The sequence below is a fragment of the Cavia porcellus genome, unplaced genomic scaffold (genome assembly GCF_034190915.1).
Source record: "Cavia porcellus strain 051 isolate PalLab524CR breed Dunkin Hartley unplaced genomic scaffold, mCavPor4.1 scaffold_42, whole genome shotgun sequence".
NCBI lineage: Eukaryota > Metazoa > Chordata > Mammalia > Rodentia > Caviidae > Cavia > Cavia porcellus.
The window spans coordinates 5,686,317-5,695,233 of NW_026947525.1; the positions used below are offsets into that span (position 1 = coordinate 5,686,317).

The following is an 8,917-nucleotide window of genomic DNA, read 5'->3' on the forward strand; positions in this document are numbered from 1 at the left end:
TGGAATATCTGGAATAAAAGGGACTTCCAATCTCAGCTTTTTGAGTAATCTCCAGACTGACCTCCACAAAAGTTGTAACAGTCTACACTCCCACCAACAGTGTAGGAGAGTTCCTTTTCCCCCACAGGGTCTCCAGCATTTGTTGTTGTTGGTTTTCTTAATCCTGGCCATTCGTTCAGGAGTGAGATGGAATCTCAGTGTGGTTTTAATTTGCATTTCTCTAATGCCAAATGATGATGAACATTTTTTCATGTGTATATTTTCCATTTGTATTTCTTCATCTGAGAAGTGCCTATTCATCTCAGATGCCTATTTTTGGATTGGGAATTTGAATTGTGGGGTTCTGAGGTTTTTTTTTTTTTTTAATTCTTTATATGTTTTAGACAAGAGTCCCTTGTCTGAGAGAGAGTTCACTAAAATCTTTTCCCAGTTTGTGGGTTTTCTTTTCAGAATGCTGGAGATTTCTTTTGACATGCAGAAACTTTTTAATAAGAAGTGGTCCCCGTTATTGATTCTGGGAAGTATTTCCCGTGCGGTTTGAGTCCTGTTCAGGAATTCTCTACCTACTCCTATGTCTTCAAGGTTTCTAGCCAACTTATGTTCCAACAGATTTAGCGTTTCTCTTTTAATATTCAGATCTTTGGCCCATTTAGATTTTAATTTAGTACATGGTGACAGACATGGGTCTAGCTTTAGTTTTCAGCAAATGGAGAGCCAGTATTTCCAGCACCATTTATTAAAGAGACTGTCGTTCTTCCAGTGAACCTGCTTGGCTCCTTTATCAAAGATAAGGTGGTTGAACGTGTTTGTAGTTGCGGTTGTATCTTCTAATCTATCCCATTGATCTTCAGCTCTGTTTTGGTTCCAATACCATGTTGATTTTACTACTGTTGCTTTGTAGTATAACTTCAAGTCAGGGATTGTGATGCCTCCTGCTTAGAATTGCCTTTGCTATTCTAGGTCTCTTCTCGTTCCAGATGAATTTCAGGAGTGATTTCTTTGGATCTATAAGGTATGTTGATGGTATTTTTATTGGGATTGCATTGAATCTGTATAACAGTTTTGGGAGAATGGCCATTTTTACAATGTTTGTTTTTCCTATCCATGGGCAAGGGATGTCTTTCCATTTTCTGAGATCATCTTCAGTTTCTTTTTTCAGTGTATTATAATTTTCCCTTTATAGATCTTTCACTTCTTTCATAAGAGTAATTCCTACTATTGCATTTTTTTTGCTTGCTAATGTGAATAGTCCAGTTTCTATGATTTCTGTCTCTGTGATTTTGTTTTTCGTGTATAGAAATGCTATTGATTTCTGAGTATTGATTTTGTATCCAGCCACATTACTGAATTTATTTATTGTATCTAAGAGTCTTTCAATGGAGTTTAGGGGGTCTTCTATGTAGAGTATCATGTCATCTGCAAACAATGATAATTTAACTTCTTCTTTTCCTATCTTTACCCCTTTTATTTCTCTCTCTTGCCTAATTGCTCTGGCTAGTACTTCCAGTTCTATATTAAATAGGACTGGTGACAAAGGACATGCTTCTCTTGTGCCTGATTTTAAAGTAAAGGCTTTCAACTTGTGGCCGTTTAGTATGATGCTGGCTGTTGGTTTGTCATAGATGGCCCTTATTATATTGAGGTAAAGACCATCTATTCCAATTTTCTGTAAAGTTCTTATCATGAATGAATGTTGGACCTTATCGAAGGCTTTTTCTGCATCTATAGAAATGGTCATGCGATTCTTACTTTTGGCTTTATTGATACGGTGGATTACATTTATTGATTTACGTATGTTTAACCATTCTTGCATTCCTGGGATGAATCCTACTTGGTCATGGTGTGTAATCTTCTTGATGATTTGCTGCATCTTATTTGCCAATATTTTATTGAGGATTTTTGCATCTGTGTTCATTAGGGAGATCAGTCTGTAGTTTTCTTTTTAGTTGGATCTTTCTCAGGTTTTGGTTGTATTTGTGTTTTCATTGGTTTGTAGGTATTGTTTAATTTCTTCTTTAATTTCCTCTGTGACCCACTGATTACTCAAGAGTGTGTTATTCAGTTTCCATGTGTTTATGGGATTTTTGCAGTATCTTTTATCATTAATTACTAATTTCATAGTGCTATGATATGATAACATGCAGGGGATGATTTCAACTCTTTTACATTTCTTTAAATATGTTCCATGTGTTAATATATGGTCTATTTTAGAGAATGACCCATGTACTGCTGAGAAAAAAGTGTATTCTGTTATTGTTTATGGAGACATGGACTCTGTATATGTCTATCAATTCCATTTGTTCACAGGTGTGATTCAGGTCTTTTATTTCTTTGATGATTTTCTGTCCTGTTGATCTATCCATTGGTGTCAATGGTGTGTTAAAATCTCCAGTTATAATTGTACTACTGCTAATTTGGTTTTTCATTTCTGATATTACTTATATAACTGGGTGCTTTGGAATTTGGTGCATATATATTTAAAATATTAATTTCTTTCTCTTGAAGTTTTCCTGTAAACAGTATGTAGTGACCTGCTTTATCTCTTCTAATCATTATTGGTTTGAAGTTCACATTGTCTGCAAACAGAATAGCTACCCTTGCTTTTTTTGGGTTCCTGTTGCATGAAGTATTGTTTTCCATCCTTTGACTTTCGGTCTGTGAGTATCCTTTTGGGTTAGATGGGTTTCTTGTAGACAGCATATGGGTGGATTTTGTTTCTTGATCCATTCTGCCAGTCTATTTCTTTTAATTAGTGCATTGAGACCATTTACATTAATGGTTATAACTGTTATATATTGGTTTATTGGTGACATGCTATATTTCTACTGTTGCATCTTTATCTTTTTGTTCTATTTAATCATCTGCTTTGTTAAGTGGTTTTTTCTTAAGTGTATCTAGACTGTCTTTCAGTATTCTTTGCAGGATTGGCTTGGTGATCATGAATTTCTTCAGCTGTTCTTTGTCGTGGAAGTATTTTAATTCTCCATCAATTTTGAAGGACAGTTTTTCAGGGTACATCAGTCTAGATTGGAAATCATTTTCCTTTAGGGTCTGAAATACTTCACTCCATTGCATCTTTATCTTTCTGTTCTGTTTAATTATCTACTTTGCTTAATGGTTTTTTCCTTTGTGTATCTAAACTGTCTTTCAATATTTTTTGCAGGGTTGGTTTGGTGTTCATGAAGTTCTTCGGCTGCTCTTTGTCATGGAAGTATCATATTTCACCATCAATTTTGAATGATAGTTTTGCAGGATACATCAGTCTAGGTTGGAAATAATTTTGCTTTAGGATCTGGAATACTTCATGCTCTTCTTGACTTTATTTTTGAGCTGAGAAGTCTGCTGTGATTCTGATAGGTTTTCCTTTATAACTGCTCTGTCTTTTCTCTCTGACAGCTTTTAATAATCTATTCTTGTGTTGGATTTCTGGGATGGTGATTATTATATGTCTGGGTGTAGTTTTATTTTGGTTATGACTATTTGGAGTTCTATATGCTTCACTGATCCTGATGTCGGTTTCTGATCTATGTTTGGGTAATTTTCATCTATTACTTCTCTAAATATCCTCTTGAAATCCTTTATGTGGTCTCCTTCTTTTTCATTAATCCCTATCATTCTTATGTTATTTTTCTTTGCATCATCTTGCAGTTGTTGAATTGTTGTTTCCTGATTCCTTGTTATTTTAAAAGTTCTTTCCTTTCCTGTTCACTACCTGCAATTCTGTCTTCAAGGTCTGAAATTCTATCTTCACTTTCACTAAGGCGGTTTTTACAACTTTCAGTGGAGTTTTTTATTTCCTGTATATCTCTGTGCATCTGCATTATGTATTGTTTGTTTCTTATATTGCTCGTGTAGGGATTCTATCTTTTTTTTTTTAGTTCCTGCAATTTTTTATCTGTGTTTTCTTTAGATATATTCAGAATCTCTTCCATTTCTTTTATCATTTCTTCTTTTACCTGGGAGATTATTTTGAGTTTGAATTTCTTTAAAGCTTCCTGGAGTTGCTTGTTAATTTCAGTAGCTATTGTGTCTGATATTTGAGGTGAATGGCATATATTTTCTTCTTTATACATTGCTTTAGGGTTTCTTGAGATGGGCTGGAGGTTTGAGGTTGTAATTTGGTCTTTCTTTTTGTCATTTTCCTATATTTCTGTGTTTCAAGTGTTATTTGAAAGCTTCCTCAGGGTCTGTTGGATATCCCCCTCTATATTTGCAGCTCCTGAGACTCTGGCACTCCGCCACCCCAAGCCACTGGGCCCGCAGAACCAACAGCCCTCCTCTGCCTGCTCAGAACTCTGCAGTTCCAGACAAGCTCGGCCTCAGGGACACTGTGTGCCCACCTGTTGGGGGTTGCTCGAGCCGCTCCCCTAAGATGGCGCCCGTTTCCTGCTTCCGGGTCCCTGTTGCCATGCAAACAACCCTGCCAAAATGAGTGTCTACCTAGCTACCAGTGACTGTGGCCTATCAGCATGCGACTTCTGCTTCGTATTGATTGGTTACTCAGATCCTATATAAGTGTGTGTTTCTGCCCCCAACGGGCAGAAGAGGAAGAAACTTGAGGTTGGCGGATCTTGTCAGATCCAGCTTCGCTGTATACAATAAATATTGAGAGCTGATCCAAACACAGTTATGTCTTTCGTTCCCTGTGGCGCTGTATACCCACCTGCCCTTTGGAAGCTCCACAGCTCTCCAAGCACAGCCGGGATGTGGAGGCAGATGCAGAGGCCTCAAACCCACCTCTCCACTTCACTGCACGCGGAATCCTGGAGGGTCCGGAACAGTGTGGGCTTTGGGCAGAGTGCACTGAACACTCATCACAGGCCGCGATGCCCCTGGAACCTGCAACTCTCCCATGCCCGCTGACACCTCCACAGTCCTCCACACACACGGGGAGGCCAATGCAGGCACCCCAGATCCGCCCAGCACACCTATGGTGAGGTGTGGGGGTCCCAAACAGGCTGGGCTCAGGGGATAGCATGGGCCTGCCCACCCTTTGGAAGCTCCACCATTCTCAAAGTGCAGCAGGGATGGGGAGGCAGATGCAGAGGCCTCAAACCCATCTCTCCACTTCACTGCACCTGGAAGCCTCTAGACTTTTTAAAGTAATTAATCTGGAAGTGTTTTTGCTACTCAGGAGTCACAGTAAGATTCCTGTTCTTGCCTTTCTCCTTCCAGGGTATACACCTTTGAGTTCTCACAGCCCAGAGGCTTATTTCAGTGTCAAGAGCAGAGGTAAGATGGGGATTAATGTGGGCATCATGCCTACCAGCTACAGGATGCTCAGGATCTATGCCTTCTTGATTATGTCATAGTATGAGGAGCAAGTCCTTTTCCCGTGGTCCTAGAATGAAGCCTGGAGTTTGCAGGATCATCGCAGTCTTTGGCTGGCTGGTGTGGTGTGGAGGCAGCTGTCCAATGAGCCTGGCTTCATTAACCCTTAGTGAGCAGCTCTGGGTCAGAAGATGAGACACATGAGGCAGACACAGCAGCACCAATAGTGGTCTCCAGTTTTATCCCACAATCAGTCTGGAACACACAGACAGGGACAGGAGACTGTGAGACTCTGGATGTGGCCTTCTCCCCAGTTGACTTCAAACACTTAGAGTTGTTGCCTGAAAGGTGAGACTAAGAATCTGTGCCCCTGCCCAGCCCTCCTTACCTTTCATGTAGTCCAGAAGGGCTCAGCCCATGGGTGGGAAGATCTGCAGGGATCATAACTCCACTAACCAATGTGGACACTTCAGAAGGCCACTGGTTCCTCCTCATTAGGATGCATTTCAATACTGAGCACAAATACTAATCAGGAAATGGGCCATCCTGTCTGGTCTAGAATGTACAACCTTGGGGGAGACTGAGTTGGCCCACGTGGTACAGACAAATTTTCTTCTGTCTGCTTTGTTGTTAATGCTGTTTCCCTGAATGCCCAGGGGGGCTGACAGTGGCACTGATCCCAACTATCCATCCTGTTATCTGCTCCAACGTGTTCTGGAACCAGCTCTTTCCTACAGTGATGGAGACAGGTTCAATGTGTGAAGCCCCCTGCTTCCCTTTGTTTAAACATGGCCATGTCCTGATGTGGAATTAATGTGCAAATACACATGAGCAGATCTGAATGGGAATCCTACAGGAAAAGTGGCCACAGATTTCAGCACATAATAGTCTCCAGTTGAGAAAACTGAAGAATGTTGCTCTGTGTATTAAAGTCTCTTATTGGGTTCATCTACGATTTTAGCCCCACACATACACCTACTGTTTTCATGGTGAATCACTGATGGTGACAGGGACTCTGAGAGGACAAGTTCAGTTGGGCCTAGAACACGGTGTAGCTACAGACTCTGCAGCCCCCTCTGGAATGGGTGAGTTCTGATTTATTTCGCTCTGCTGAAGTGTAAGTGACATCAGGCTATCTCCCTAGTATGTGTGACCCCCAAGGGGAGGCACAGGGTTCTGAATTACCCACTGGGGGTGCATGCAATGAGTTGTCCTGAACTGTTGCTAGGGGCACCTTGCTGGGTGCAAGGGACCAGTGCTCGCTGTGGAAACTGACTTGGTCATCTCTTTCTGGGAAAGCATTGTGCTCTCCACTGCCTGTGATGATCTGAGACCCTAACATTTCTCTGCTTGATGCCCTGTTTTAGCAAGTCTGTTCCCAGTAATTGGCACAGGGACTATATCCCTGGGTGGCAGGTTCCCCTCCTGAGACAGAATCCCAGTGCTCAGTCATCTGCTTCCCTAGCCTGAGATGTGGTGAATAGTGTAGAGCTCTTCTGTCTCCTCAGCTCCTGATTTAAAGCTTTTTTAAAAAACCATCACTTTGCACAAATTCGTTCATCAATTTATCTAGCAAGAAAAGCTTGTGAGTAATGTAAATGAAAAGGAGTTTGACTTGCTCATAAAGATTCCATTTGAGCTTCGCTGCCTACTGATCTTGAGAAACTATTTCTCATTTCTTAGTGTTCTGTAGTTTTTTTCCCAATTCCTCATCACTTTTGTCCCTTTCTCCTTCCTACATCATAGATTCCCACTCATTTCCTTGGGATTACTGTTCATTCTGTATTGCTAGGTCTGAGTGGAGAATGGCCCATGAGTTCCTCAGGAAGCCTTTCTGTGTCTTTGGGTCTTGACCCTGGTGCAGGTGGCCCATCCAGTGTGTGCTGGGCTAGCAGTTGCAGTGCAGAACCTCGGTCTCATCACGTCTCTTGCCATTGATCTAAAGTGCATCTCAATGATGTCATTTAGTTTCAGGTTATTCCAGTTACTGGTCAGTGTAAATCTACCTGTGACATTGCAGTTTTTCAACTTACAGATGCCACCAGATCACAATCCCTTGTCTCTTTGCTCCTAAAATATTCACTTTATAGCAAGGAAAATATATTAACTCTGAACAGTTTATTTAAGAGAAGTCAGATCTGGAGCACCAAGGTTAAAGGAGTCCTGATAGGTACAGGGCAGAAAACTGGAAGACAGGGAGGCACGTATTTCTGGTCTCTCTTCTTAAAGAGCTACGGACCCTCCTCTGTATGTCTTGGCATCTCCTTTTACCAAATTGTCTGGCTCCAGAAGGCATTCAGAAAACCGAGGAAGGTAGAGACTTATGCTTGTGACATTTTGTGGCATCTCCCACTTCCCTTCATGCCAAGTAGAGGACTACTGTGTTGGGAAGGAGTCTCAGTTTAGTTATATAAAGTAGTGAAGTTGTACATTTTGCTTCTCCTTTGATACTTGTTCCTGATTTTAGAAATAAGATTGTCATCAATATGGAAGCTTATAAGGAACAGCACTGGTGGTGTAAAGAGGCTGAGCTCTACCAGGGCAAAGTCAGTATCAGCCTGAGATGCCAGCAGCAGTTTAGGATCCACCCCCACAGTGCAGGTAGAGAGGGAGGTGCAGGCTCTCTGACAGGGGTCCTGATCCAATTCTTTCTGGAGGGTGTTGAGCTGTGAATTCAGGTGAAATGATGTCTCCAGGGGACAGAAGTAGGAGACTGGGAACCAAGGATCCCAACAGGAATTTTTCGGATGGTTCCCTAGGCACTGTTTGCCAGGGTGAATCTTCCTCCTCTTCCACACTCTAAACTTCCTGTGTTTAGATCTGGTGGTGCTTGGTGCCCATGCATGGTGGGTGCCCACTGGGGTGAGGAGTCAGCACTGTTCTGGGTCACAGACTCACTTACCTGTTAGGAAAAAGTGCAGGGCCTTTGGTATCACATGGCCCTGGTGCTAGGAATGGATGTGAATTCCTCATACTTTTTCCCCCAAGCTCATTGGTCCAAATATGGATTGGTGAGCAAGATCCTTGAAATGCCATCATAGCAAGTAAATCATAACCTTGTAATGACCGATAGAAAGGTACAGAACATTACCAAAAATGTGGTCAGCATTATAGGCAAAGAAAGGAGTTTTCACTGCCACGCGAAATCAATTCCTTACATGGCATGCACCAAGAGCTCTTCCTGATACAGAAATATGTAAAAAATATTGTGTTATGAAGTATGTGGTGGTTCCACTGTTCCTCCTCATACTTCTTTTGAGTTCGTCTGATTGTGTCCTGCAAATACTCCTTCTCAAACAAGTGGAGATTAATCAAATGTTTCTTTCCAAAACTTGGAGCCTAAGATTATTTTTAAAAAAGTAAAACTTTGATGTACTACGTTTTTTTTTTTAAAGGCATTGGGAGATAGGGGAATTTACATGGTCCCCATGGGTCACTTTCCAACTGTCTAATCTGCCTTTTTACTTCCAAGGAGATCTGCTCACAACTATGCACACCTAAGTGTGCTGAGCCTTTTGCAGAATGCACTCAGTCAGGCCAGGCTTGGGTCCTGCTCATCCTGGCAGTGGCAGGAAAACTCTGCTTTCAATTCCTGATCTACCCGTTCTGAGACTGGGACCAGAGCACTGGGATGACACGTGCTTGC

General features: G+C 41.6%; 1 long non-coding RNA gene across 1 annotated transcript; it reads left to right on the forward strand.

Moving 5' to 3' along the window:
* Window positions 1-875: 875 nt before the first annotated feature.
* On the forward strand, window positions 876-4,622 carry LOC134474893 (uncharacterized). The gene is made up of 2 exons (XR_010045810.1): window positions 876-1,012; window positions 4,217-4,622. It is a non-coding gene; the product is annotated as an uncharacterized LOC134474893 (long non-coding RNA).
* The last annotated feature ends 4,295 nt before the right edge of the window (window positions 4,623-8,917 follow it).